The sequence below is a fragment of the Panthera onca genome, chromosome A2 (genome assembly GCF_046562875.1).
Source record: "Panthera onca isolate mPanOnc1 chromosome A2, mPanOnc1 haplotype 2, whole genome shotgun sequence".
Lineage (NCBI taxonomy): Eukaryota > Metazoa > Chordata > Mammalia > Carnivora > Felidae > Panthera > Panthera onca.
In genome coordinates, this window is record NC_138340.1 from 83,418,636 (window position 1) to 83,432,193 (window position 13,558).

The following is a 13,558-nucleotide window of genomic DNA, read 5'->3' on the forward strand; positions in this document are numbered from 1 at the left end:
TTACTTGCCCAAATATACAATTTAGAGAGCAATCAATCTTTAGCTTGAGGAGCCCCATGTAATAAAGGGGAAGAGTTACAACAGAACAAAATGCATACTTTGTACCATTTACAAGTTCTCCACAGAGTTCTTAGTACAACTGAATATGACCCATTTCCATATATGTTTTCTTGTGGATGGATACTGTGAAAGCTTTCATAGTGAGTTAGAAGGAAGAGGAAGAAAGAATCAAAGAAAACCCTGCTGGCCTTCATTATAGCTGCTTCTCTCAGCTAACTTACTCATACTCTCAAAGCTAAGGAATGAAGGATTTCCTAACTACAAAAAGTATATTTACACAAAAGACACTACTAAAATCCATTATAGAGCTGGCATGCCCAGAGAGAGTCTAAGTCTAGTCTTGGTCCAGAAAGTTTTCTCTATATTGTTCTGTAAAAAATTACATGGCATCTTCCTGAGTCAATTTTAACTCATGTAAACAGTGATCCTACTGACACAATAAATGAGGCCATCTAGGTAGATCTGTGCTCAAATGACAGTATATTGGAAAGTAGAGGCTGATGAAATCCACGTCTTAGCTGTTGTGTGCTAAGGAAATACACTCAGAAACACAATATTTTGAATTTTGGTATTTATCAAGAACCAAATAGGCATATTAGTCCATGTGCATGTAAGTATGTGTGCGCATGAATGTGAATGTACATGTGTGTGATCTGAATAAATCCAAAGGCCCCAAGGGGCCCAGGTTCAGTGAGGTGTTAAATTCAAAGAATCACAGCTCTTGCAGGGAAAAAGTAATTAAAATACTTCAATTATTTACTCAATCTCTCACAGATAAATGCATTTTAATGCATAGCAAGTATCTTTAGAATTCTTGTCTCTCTGTCCCTGATTTTCTTTACAAAGCAGCTATACCCTGAATCATTTCTCCCAGTCTCAATTCCCAGTTGTCCCAAATTCAGCCTTTTTTTCTCTCTCCCCTTCCTCATCTCTCAGCTGCTTGAATCACTTAGCATCTCTGACTTTTCAAGTATTCCCTGTATCCAAAATACTATCTGATTATATATAACAAAGGTACATCAAAGTGTCAACATGGTAAGCAGCTAGATGCTCTGGGAAGTAGGAGAATACTATGATAATTAAAGTATTAATTGATTTAATTTGAAATATACATTAACAGTGTTGTCCCTGACATATTCACATACAATTCATGACAAAATAGCCTCACAAAGTAGTAGATAAAATGTTCTATGTCAATTTTAAAGATTCCTGGTATAATTAGTATGCATACATTCTCCAAGGAAAGATAACTTATGAGTAAGGGCTTTAAAAAACAAAGTTTGTTTGTTTTTACTTTTCAAGAGAAGACAAAGGAAAATGGTGCTTTAATGCTTAGTGCTTTACTAATGGATGTATTAGTGTCTTAAGTAGCACTGGACATTTCTAACTTTTTTTTTTTTTAATTAAAAGGGAAACTTCTGCTGAAAAGAAACAAATAATTGAAGTACTCAAACATCTAGAATGAAGCTAGGAAATCTGATTATCATAGAATTGTCATAGATGCAAATGATCCTAGACAGTCTTAAAAACTATTCTAGTGACATTGTGAGACTCTAGTGAAACTATGTGACATTGAAGTGCTTCTTTATTATGAATTTGCTTTATTTTTAAAGCCATGATCTCTATTGTAGAGGAACGCACGAAAGCAAATTTTGTAAAAGACAAAAAAAGGGCAATCTCCTAGGTTAAAAAAATTACAATATATTATCGGCACCTAAAACTTTCACCTTTCCTTTAAAAAATAGTGAGAAACTTGTATAATTATATGTTGGAAGGAGAAGAGGGTAAGAGATCGTCAGCACTAGTAATTTGTCAACAGAGTTCATCTTTTGCAATTTAATGTTAGCTATAGATTGAGCTTTTATTTCTCTCATAGTTACTTAACCTGACCACTCCAAGTGAGCACAGTGACTCTTCCTTAATGTTCATTTTTTATTATATGAAACATCTGTTTAGATGCATACACTGAATTAATAGTTTTATACATTCCAAATTTATATTGATATCATAAAATAGGTTTAGTATTAATGAAATGCATTTTCAACAATCCAAGATATGCAATCAATGATAAAATGTTTCTCCAGGGAGAAATAAGGCTACACATAGTTAAGGTATGCTGGGCAGCTCACTGTGTCTTTGAACAAGGGTCAATCAATTATGTATATTCTGCACATCCAATTGCTGGCCTCAGTAGCTGCCTAAAAACCAGGTAAAATAAATAATTGCTTAGTCCTATTTCAGACCTATAATAATATCTTCTAGAAACAACAAAATTATTGGTGATTGAGTATAATGTTTTTCAAAGTTTTTTGAAGGCTTTCTATTTGTTTCTAATTCATTCTAGTATATCATCAAATATGTGTAGGATGTCTCCTATGCGCAATATGCCTAAAAATCATATATGCATAAAAAAATAAATAAGAGTGTCCCTGCCTTCGAGGATCTTACATTCTTATGGGCAAAGAGGGAAAAGAGTTGACAAATACAATGCAAGCATGAACAAAGCAGTATGGAGTTTTCTTTCACAATTAGTCTTCATTCACTCAGTATCTAACCCATCAACAACATTTCTTTTGATTTTCTCCCAAATATCTCTCAAATCTGTTGACTTCTTTCTATGTCTTACCACCCTAGTCCAAGTTGTGTGATCTTCTATTTGGTCTCTGCAGTAATCTCCCAGTGAATTTTTCCACATTCACTCTCTGTCTACCATAATCCATTGTCCACAGCAGCCAAAGAAACTTTTCAAAATCATATCTGATCCTCTCCTTCCCTCTGTTCCCCCAGACATGCAACTTCTGTATGTCTTTCTTTTGTTCTTAGTATAGAAACCCAACCTCACAAGTGGGGCTCCTGGCTTCTCTCTAAACACGCTTTGAGTGTTCCTTTTCAATACTATATACAAGGGCCTTGCACATATCAATCTTCTTCTAATATTAGGATGGGGCCAGCAGCCCTGAATACAGTTTTTCTTTCTTTCTTTTTTTCCCCCTGGGACACTCTTACCCTTACTGTATCCCCACCTTATCTGATTAATTTCTATTTATCTTGCTAATCTCAGCTCAAAGAGCATTTCCTAAGAAAAGAATCCAAAATATGCAAGATCATCAGGTTTGGTTACAAATTCTCCTAAGTGATTTCAGTTGCTCACTTTGCAGTTTTTATTTATATTTCTAATTATTAGAATACTCAATTATTACCTGTCTCTCCTACCAAACGACTTATCATTACATCATCATTAGCATATGCATTGTTGTAGTAGTTGCTCAGTTAATACTTGTTGAATAATTGGGAAAAATGCTTAGGAAGGGAAATATCTGTTGTAAATGTAAGCCTCATTTATAAAAGAAATCATTAATAGTCTATTTCAATTAAAAATTATATTGTACATAAAGTTAAAAAATAGGCATGGTCATAGTGCAATAAACAAGTATGTACAAAATAAAGTCTTTTAGGGTATCATTTATTTCTGGCCACTTCTGCTTCCAATACCAAAAGGGGAACATATTCTGATGTAGCTCATACCAAAGCTTTTTCCATATGGAGAGACACAGGTTTATGAAAGGAAAAATGAAACTTTCTGGGTATTTCATAAAACCCACTTCAGAACACTGAAACAAAACCAAAATTTGATGCATCAAAAGTAATAACATTCTAGCAGTTGATCCTAACTCTTTAAGGGTTTCAAATCAATGAATAACATTAATTGGGCCACTGCTACTGCATTGCATGATATTAAGATTTGTTGCTTTACTTTTTGAAATCACCTTTTTATTTTTAGTTCAGCGTATACATTATTTTCACTGACAGTATTGAGGTTTTTTTTAAGTCAGTATTGGGGTACCCAGGTAGCTCAGTCTGTTAAGCATCTGACTCTTGGTTTCAGCTCAGGTCACGATCTCAGTTTGTGAGTTCAAGCCCCAAATCAGGCTCCACAATGATGGTGCAGAGCCCACTTGGGATTCTCTCTCTCCTTCTCTCTCTACCCCACCCCCATTTGTTCTCTCTCAAAAATAAATAAATAAACTTTTAAAAAAGGTCAGTATTATTATTAATGGTATCCAACTTCAGACTATGAAACAACTTGACAAAATGAGTCTTAACATGAGGATGTTAAAAAACTCATGCAAACATCACCACGACTTAATTTCAGCATATTTTCATCACTTCAAAAAGAAACCCCATTCTCATTAGCAGTCAATCCTCATTCACCCTCCCCCCAGCCATTTCCCTCTCCTTTCCTGGCAAACACTAATCTACTTTCTGTCTTTACAGACTTGCCCATTCTAGACATTCTACAAAAATCGAATCTTACATTATGTGGCCTTTGGCATCTGGTCACTTTCACTTAGCATAATGTTTTTCAAGCTTCATCCATATTGCAGCATGGACCAGGGCTTTATTTTTATTCATGACTGAATAAAATATAGCTTTTGTTTATCCTAATTCATCAGTTGATAGACACTGGAGTTCTTTCTATTTCTGGCTATTATAAATAATGTTTCTGTGAATATTCATATCTAAGTTTTTGTATGAACATAAATTTTCATTTATCTTGGGTATATACCTAGGAGTGGAATTACGGATCAAAGGGTAACTCTTCAATTTTGTAAGGAATTTATAAATGTCTTCCAAAGAAGGTGCACCATTTTGTAATGCCCCCCACAATGTAGGAGAGTTTCGATGCCTCCACATTATAATCCATCTTTTTTGACAATAATCATCTTAGTGAATGTCAAGTGCTATTTCATTGTGGTTTTGATTTGCATTTCCATAATGACTAATTATATTGAGCATATTTTCATGTGCCTATTGGTCATTAGTTTCTCTTCTTAGGAGAAATATGTAAACAAAATTTTGTCCATTTGCTAATTGGGTTTCATATCTTTTTATTGTTGAGTTGTAAGAGTTCTTTAAATATTATAGACACAAGTCCCTTATCGATACATGGTTTATAATATTTTTCTCTTATCATGTGGGTTATCTGTCACTTTCTTTTTTTTTGCATGTCTTTACTTATTTTTTAGTAATCTCTACACCTAACATGGGGCTCAAACCCATGACCTCCAGCACAAGAGTCGCATGCTCTTCTGATTAAGCCAGCCAGGCACACTTATTTTCACTTTTCTGACAGTGTTCTTTAATGGTTTCTGGAAGGGATCCAACTTCATTCTTTTGCATTAGATAAGCAGTTGTCCCAGCACAATTTGTTGAAAAGTTTATTATTTCCCCTATCAAACTGTCTTGGTACCCTTGTCAAAAATCAATTGACCACAAATGTATGAGTTCATTTCTGGACTCCAAGTTATTTTCTATTGCTCTATATGTCTGTTATGCCATTACCACACTTCTTTAATTGTTATACCTTTGTCATAAGTTTTGAGATTAAAGACATTCTATGCTCATGGATTTGAAGTACAATATTGTTAAAATGTCTATACTCCCTAAACTAATCTACACATTTAATGCAATCTCTGTGAAAATACCAAAAACATTTTTCACAGAACTAGAACAAACAATCCAAAACTTTGTATGGACCCACAGAAGACCCTAAGTAGCCAAAGAAATCTTGAAAAAGAATAAAAAACCTGATTTCCAGACTTCAAGTTAGATTCCAAAGCTGAAGTAATCAAAATAGTATGGTACTGGCACAAAAACAGGTAGATAAATGGAACAGAATAGAAAACCCAGAAATAAACCCACCATATATGTATGGCTAAGTAATCTTTGACAAAGGAGGAAAGAATATACAATGAGAAAAAGACAGTTTCTTCAACTGCTTGTGTTAGGAAAACTGGACAGCTATGTGCAAAAGAATGAAACTGGGCCACTTTTTCATGCCATGCATAAAATAAACTCAAATGGATTAAAGGTCTAAATGTGAGATCTGAAACCACAATAATCATAGAAGAAAGCACAGGCAGTAATTTTTCTCACATCAGCCATAGCAACATTTTTCTAGATATGTCTCCTGAGGCAAGGGAAATAAAAGCAAAAATAAACTGTTGGGACTACATCAAAATAAAAACCTTCCGCAAAGCAAAGGAAACAATCAACAAAACTGAAAGACAACATATGGAATGGGAGAAGACATTTGCAAATGACACACCTGTCAAAGGGTTAGTATCCAAAAATATATAAAGAACTGATACATCTTAGCACGCACACACACACACACACACACACCAAATATTCCAATTAAAAATGGGCAGAATACATGAGCAGACATGTCTCCAAAGAAGACATACACATGGTCAACAGACACATGAAAAGATGCTCAACATCATTCATCATCAAGGAAATGCAAATCAAAACCACAATGACATATCAATCACATCACACCTGTCAGAATGGCTACAATAAAAAACACAAAAACAAATGTTAGCAAGGATGTGGATGTAGAGAAATAGGAATCCTCCTGCACTGTTGGTAAGAATACAAACTGATAGAGCAACTGTGGAAGACAGTACGGAGGTTTCTCAAAAAATTAAAAATAGAACTACCCTATGATCCAATAATTCTACTCCTGGGTATTTACTGAAAGAATAGAAAAACACTAATTCAAAGGGCTTTATATACCTCTCAGCATGTTTACAATAGCCAAATTATGGAAGCATTCTAAGTGTCCATTAATAACATAAATATATAAAGAAAATGTGTTGGGGTGTCTGAGTGACTCAGTTGGTTAAGCGCCCTACTCTTGATTTCTGCTCAGGTCATTATCTCACCGTTGTGGGATTCAGCCCCACGTCAGGCTTTATGCTGACAGCACAAGTCTGCTTGGGATTCTCTTTCTCTGCCCATCCCCACTCTCTCTTTTTCAAAATAAATAAATTAACATTAAAAAAGAAGACATGAGTGTGAATGGAATATTATTCAGCATTAAAAAAGAAGAAATCTTGCCATTTGCAACAACATGGATGGAGCTACAGAGTATAATGCTAAGTAAGTTAGTCAGAGAAAGACAAATACCATATGATTTCACTCATATGTGGAATTCAAGAAAAAAAAACAAATGAGCAAAGGATAAAAGAGAGAGAGACAGAGAGAGAGGGAGAAACCAAGAAACAGACTGTTAACTATAGAAAACAAACTGATAGTTACCAGAGGGGAGGTAGGTTTGGGGACAAGAGAAATAAACGATTGGGATAAAGAGCAAGCACACTTATTATGATGAGTACTGAGTAATGTACAGAATTATTGAATCACTGTATTATTCACCTAAAACTAATATAACTGCAAACTGTACTGGAATTAAAATAAAAAAGTTAATTAAAAAATTACAGAAAAATATAAAGAAGATAAAAATCACTTGGAATCACCAGAAATTATAACATATTAAATCTTCTAGAATATGCCCTTCTTTTTTACATAAATAAATGAATAAATATTTCAAAGTAAAATAAGAGCATATTCTAATTTTGTTTCTCATTTATTTTTTCTTTTTTAATGTTTATTTGTTTATTTTAGGGGGAGGGACAGAGAGAAGGAGAAAAAGAATCTCAAGCAGGCTCTGCAAGGCTCACACTCATGAACCGTGAGATCATGACCTGAGCCAAAATCAACAGTTGGGCACTTAACCAACTTAGCCATCCAGGCACTGCTCATTTCTTTTTTTATTCATTGATTATTAATAATTTAAAAAATATTCTACCACATAATTGTGAATTTCCTAATTTTCTCTTTTATACTCATTTCTAATTTTATTTCATTATAATAAAATATACTTTATGTGGTTTTATTTTTTAAATATTTTTGAGACTTCTGGGGCTGGCTCACTTGAACTTCCAACTCTTAATTTTGGCTCAGGTCATAATCCCAGGGTTGTGGAATCAAGCCCTGTCTGCATTGGGCTCTGTTGCTGAGCATGAGCCTGCTTGAGATTCTCTTTCTCTCTCTCTCTCTCTCTCTCTCTCTCTCTCAAATAAAAAGTAAATTATTTTGAGACTTCTTTTATGGCTTCACATGTGGTCTATACCAGAAAATGTTCAATGTACTTTGGGAAGAATGTGTAGTCCAGTGTTGTTGTGTGAGGTGTGTATCTTAGGTCTAATTTGTTTCTATGTTATTTGCATCTTCTATTTTCTTCTTGAACTTCTGCTGAGTATTCATTACTACAAGTGAGTATTTATCTACAAATATTACTGTCAAACTGTTATCCTCTCTTTTGTCTTAAATTTTCCTTCATTTTAGAAGGATAGCTTTGCTACATTTAGAATTCTTGATAATCTTTGTCTTCCAGCACTTTGAATATTCCATCGAATTACTTTGGCCTCCATGATATTTGGTGAGAATCATCTGTTGATCCTTTTTATGTGACGAGTTGTTTCTCTCTTGCTCCTTTCAAGATTTTATGTCTTTGGCTTCAGGCAGTTTGGCTATATATGTCAGGTATGGATCTCTGAGGTCTTCCTACTTGGAGTTTGTGGAACTTCCTTTAGATCCATATTAATGTTTTCAATCTGATTTCAGAATTTTATAGCTGCTATTTCTTAAATATTCATTCTGTATTTGTCTTTCTCTTAGAACTCTTCTTATGGGTATGTCGATTAGCTTCATGCTTTTTCACAGCTCTCTAAGTCTTTTCATCTTTTTTCATTATTTTTTTTTCTCTTTTGCTCAGACTAGATACTTTGAATAAACCTGACTTCAACTTAACTGGTTCTTTCTTCTGTCAGTTCACATCCGCAACTGAGTATCTTAAGTGTATTTTTCATTTTATTTATTGTAATTTCCAACTTCAAAGCTTCTATTTTGTTCTCTCCCATAGTTCATATCTTCTATATCGCTCTTCTGTTTTTGGTGAGAAATTGTTCTCACACATTCCTCTGATTCTTTAGAAATGGTTTTCTTTAGTTATTTGAACATATTTATTATTGATGACTTAATGTTCAAATCCTTGTGTTCTTAATGGAATTCAGCCAATTTTCCTGAATAAATACTCCTCAGACTGCTGCAAGCCTTTAATTTCTAGAGTTCTGAAAAGGTTGAATTTGACATTTTTTTCTAGTGCTCTTGATGCTTAATGCAGATATAGATTTTCAAAAATCTAACTCTATGATTCTGAAAATGTGATTCCCTTTCTCTTTTGTTTCCTAACTTTAGTGAGCAAAATTGAAAGATCCTCCTAATTGAAAATACTGAAAATTAACTTTTCTCAAAATGTGGATAGTTTTAGAATATTTTATTACAGAGGTCAAAGTATTTATTTGTAAATACAGAATATATGCCATTAATGAATTTATGTAGCTGCTGCTAAAAAGGGGAAGGGTGTGAGACTTTCTAAAAGTATAAACATTTAAGTATTCATTTCCCTTAGTTGAACTCCTCAATTATGTAAATATAAATATTTATTTGGGTATTTGACAAGTATTTTCTAGTTACTGCAAATAGGAAAAATTAACTTATTTCTTCTTTGTTTATAAAGAAGATTAATTCAAACCAATAAAATATACTCTACCCATTTTCTCCATAAATAGAAGAGGAAGGAAAAAAAAGAAAGAAAAGAAAAAAAGGAACCCTCACTCAATTCCAAATAATCAGTGATTTCAGGATAGCTTCCCCAAGTAGGAAACAGTTCAATAGAGGTCTCTTTTGAAATTTTCAATTAAATATTCAGAAGTAAATAGTTGTATTTAAATTTAAAAATTTCATTTTAAAATCAAGCTCTGGGACATCTTTAGAAGTAAAATAGAATAAAGTTGCTTTCCTTTTACCTAAGGAGATACATACGAAATGATCTGTGTGGCTTCATCAATCAAAGGATAAGGTCTCTTAAAAATTTTTTGAAGTTCTTCCTATGGTTACCATTTCCTATTAATATAGAGTCAATACTTTACATTTAAGGTTATGCAGTACTTAAACAGTCTCCCATAATGAATATAAAGTTATAAATATAAGGTAATAGAGTATTTAATAAATATTTAATCAAGGATTTTATAATGTCTTATGTTGAATTTAAAGGATACCATATGTGTTACAAGTGATGAAAACAAAGATTTTACCTCCTATGATCAATTATATATTTTTTTCCTTTAAAAAATGTTCACTCATCTCATTTATAGCAATACAAACTTATCACTTCTCAGCCTTTTGGCTAAGATCAAGTGTAGTAGAGCAATACAAATTCATAGCTGAATTTTCCATGTTTACTCTGATTCAGATTTTTTCAGTTATAAAGCAATAACTGATTACCTAATAATATAGAAAATATGATAGTTATTAATAATTTTCTGTTTAAAACTACAACTCCTCTCTCCTTGCTTATTTTTACCTTAATTAATCTCCTTTTATTTCATCAGAGTTTTGCTTGATTTTACAAGCATTTTCCTCTCCAAACTGTCTCCCACTGTAGTTTGTAAATGGCAACGAATGTTGACACTTCTTTTAGATCATTTAGGAAAAGATGGATCCTGAGTACTATCTTTTTGCTAGTTTACAATATAATAATTTCTTTATTGATGACACATTCCATAGAATATTAGAAGACTTGCTTAGAACATTTTCTTAAGACTTCTATAGACATGAACAAAAATAAATCTGAACTCATAACTCATGAGACATGCATACAGAAATGAAAAAATAAATACATGAGATTTAATTTTAAAATCAATGTGGCCCATGTGTTATATGTAAGTTACGAACCAGTAAATTATGCTCCTGAAACCAATATTGTACTCTGCTAATTAACTAGAATTAAAAAAAACTTAAAAAAACAAAATCAATGTGGCTAGATAGTAAACTATAGCTGATAGATAGCAATGCCTTACTACGGTTTCTAAGCCTTTTATCACAAAAATGAAGACTTTCTTCTGTCTTTGAGAATGAATCCAAACATACATAGTAAGTCATATCCATGGTATGTAGTGAACACATCAAAATTTTATTGAAGGTGAGTTCTGATACTGTATTAAATACTGGTGAATTTCATCCCTCAAACTAGCTATGACCACTTCCTTGATTTATAACACACTGTTCTCACAATAGTGTACAGCTCAGCACCTAGTTTGTCTTTTTCACTGCAGTTCCACTTTGGTATGAAGATTTAAGAGCCTTTCCCCCTACCTTTATAAAACTCTTAAATCTTCCCTTTTCATTATTCTTTAGCACTTTGAAGTTTAACAGATTTTACCTCTTATTATCTCCTTTTCCTAGACTCTCCTCAGCATTTATTCACAGTGTACTACATTTGCTAACTCTTATCCTTGGTTCTCAGAGTGCTCAAGATCTTTCAGTTTTGATTATACTGTCTTTCAAATTCCTTATCACTGAAGGTAATTTCTCTTGAAGCTTGTTACTCTCCCACCACACCAACAAAAAGGAGAAAATGGTCTTCCCTTAAAAGAAAACTTACATCTCAGTACTCTGTGATATGTCACACAAAGCATCATAATTCTTTCAGAGAAATATTTGTGAACTAACTATAATTTGTCTAAAAGAGAATGTTTGTATTAGTAAGATTTATTTATTATTGTATTTATTATTTCAGAGGCCAACCAAACTGAGCAAAAAGGGAACACTTACACTATTTAAATTATGTAGATAGATAGAATATTATTTTTGGTAATATTCTATCTTCTTTCTTTAAGAAAATGTACTTTAATACAATCCTGTAAACTAGAGGTAGACAAAAATTATTATTTAAAAGGCTAAATAAGAAGTACTTTATGATTTTCCAGTCATATGATGTCTTCTGCAACTGGAAAACTCTGTTATTGCATTTGTGATGGATAATAAATAAATGAATGGACAGGGCTGTGTTTCAGTAAAACTTTATGAACATAAAAGGTTCAAAGTCATAATTTTCACATTGTGACGTATCATTCCTCTTTTGAAGCTTTAAAACCATTTAAAAATGTGAAAAACATAGTTATCTCATGGGCCATATAAAAACAGCAGGCCAGATTTGATCCATGGGCCATGTTTGCTGACCCTGTTGTACACTATTGCATTGAATTTTATTTCTTTAGTAGCCTTTGACATACACCATACAGAACACTAACTAGAGAAAAAAGAACACATTTATGATCCACTATAAATACGAAACTTTTTACCAAATTTTGCTTTCCTTTTTAAATTTTTATTTATTTATATTTGTTTTAATGTTTATTTACTTTTGAGAGAGAGAGAGAGACAGAGAATGAAGTAGGAGGGGCAGAGGGAGAGGAGAACACAGAATACAAAGTAGGCTCCAGGCTTTGAGCCATTGGCACAAGCCCAACGTGGGTTCTGAACCCACTAACCATGAGATCATGACCTGAGCTGTAGTCGGATGCTTAACTGACTGAGCCATCCAAGTGCCCATAATTTTTAAAATTTTTAAAGTCTCATTTTTGAAATTAATGTATATTGCATTTCTCTAAGTAGTCAAAAAAGAAGTTCAGATTTTAAGCTATTATGAAAATATAAATTTCATCATGCTCTAAAATTTTTCAGTTCATCTTAATAATTGGGGTAAAGATGCAGTTAGGTTTTGTTTGATTTGCTAATTGGTGTGCCCTGTGTGCTTCCTGAACACATTCATTGTCAGAACATATGACATACATGTACTGTAACTGTCATCAAGTCTAAGGATAAAATTTTTGACTAAAATTATGATTTTGACATTGAAAAACATTTCCTTTGGGAAAAGGTATGAAAGAGCAAGCAAACATTGAAAAGTAATTACTTTTTTCAACCTCTCCTCAAATAAATCAATAGCATCAACTACAACAAAAACAATGACAACAACAAACACCAATGCTATTTACACACCACAAACAAGTAATTATGGATACACTGCTATTCATTGCTATATGAAATTTATTACTTCTTGAAAACTTTCTAGGATCTTCCCAACTTCTAGTTTTAATCAGATGTTTATAGATAGATTTTGTGTTGCTGCAGACAGAGCATAAATTAGAAAATGTTTTTTGTTTACTCATGCATACAAATGTTCAGGGAATTTCTGATTTTTAACTCAGGAATTGGTGATATCTGATTCCTAAAGCTCATGTCTGCCAAGCCCTATCTTTATCTCTTTTGAGACTTCATTACATCAATCCTTGGTGGTTTTTTTAGCAATTCCTCTTACTTTCCTATCTAACCTTACTATTTCATTCCTTTACAACAGGTAGGGCCCACAATTTACCTATATTAAAACTAAAATTTTCACAGTTACTTTGGAGCTATATAGAAGTAAATTTGTCTGAATTCAACTTATGAATACAGAAAACTCATGATTGGTATATTCTTTAGGTCAGGAATTACATGGGAATTTTTAAATTGAAATTTTGAGATGCTCCAACCCTAAGACTTTATAAATGACACAGCCAAGGCCCAGTTTCTTCAATGGCTTGTTCTGGAATTCAGACACCAAATACACAGAACGGATATCAAGACCCCACGTAAACGGAGGATGGCTCATGCCCAGAGAAGCTCAGCTCTGAGAAACAAGGTGACCTACTTATCACTAGGCTCAGAATAAATAGCGTTAATATCCTGAGGCACAATATGCCTT

General features: G+C 33.0%; 1 protein-coding gene and 1 pseudogene across 5 annotated transcripts in view; one reads left to right on the top strand and one right to left on the bottom strand.

The window, feature by feature from the left end:
• MAGI2 (membrane associated guanylate kinase, WW and PDZ domain containing 2) overlaps window positions 1-13,558 on the bottom strand; it is a 1,340,829-nt gene that overhangs the window by 1,001,541 nt on the left and 325,730 nt on the right. The gene's annotated exons all lie outside the window — the stretch shown is intronic.
• LOC132680013 (U2 spliceosomal RNA) lies at window positions 10,137-10,259 on the top strand (annotated as a pseudogene).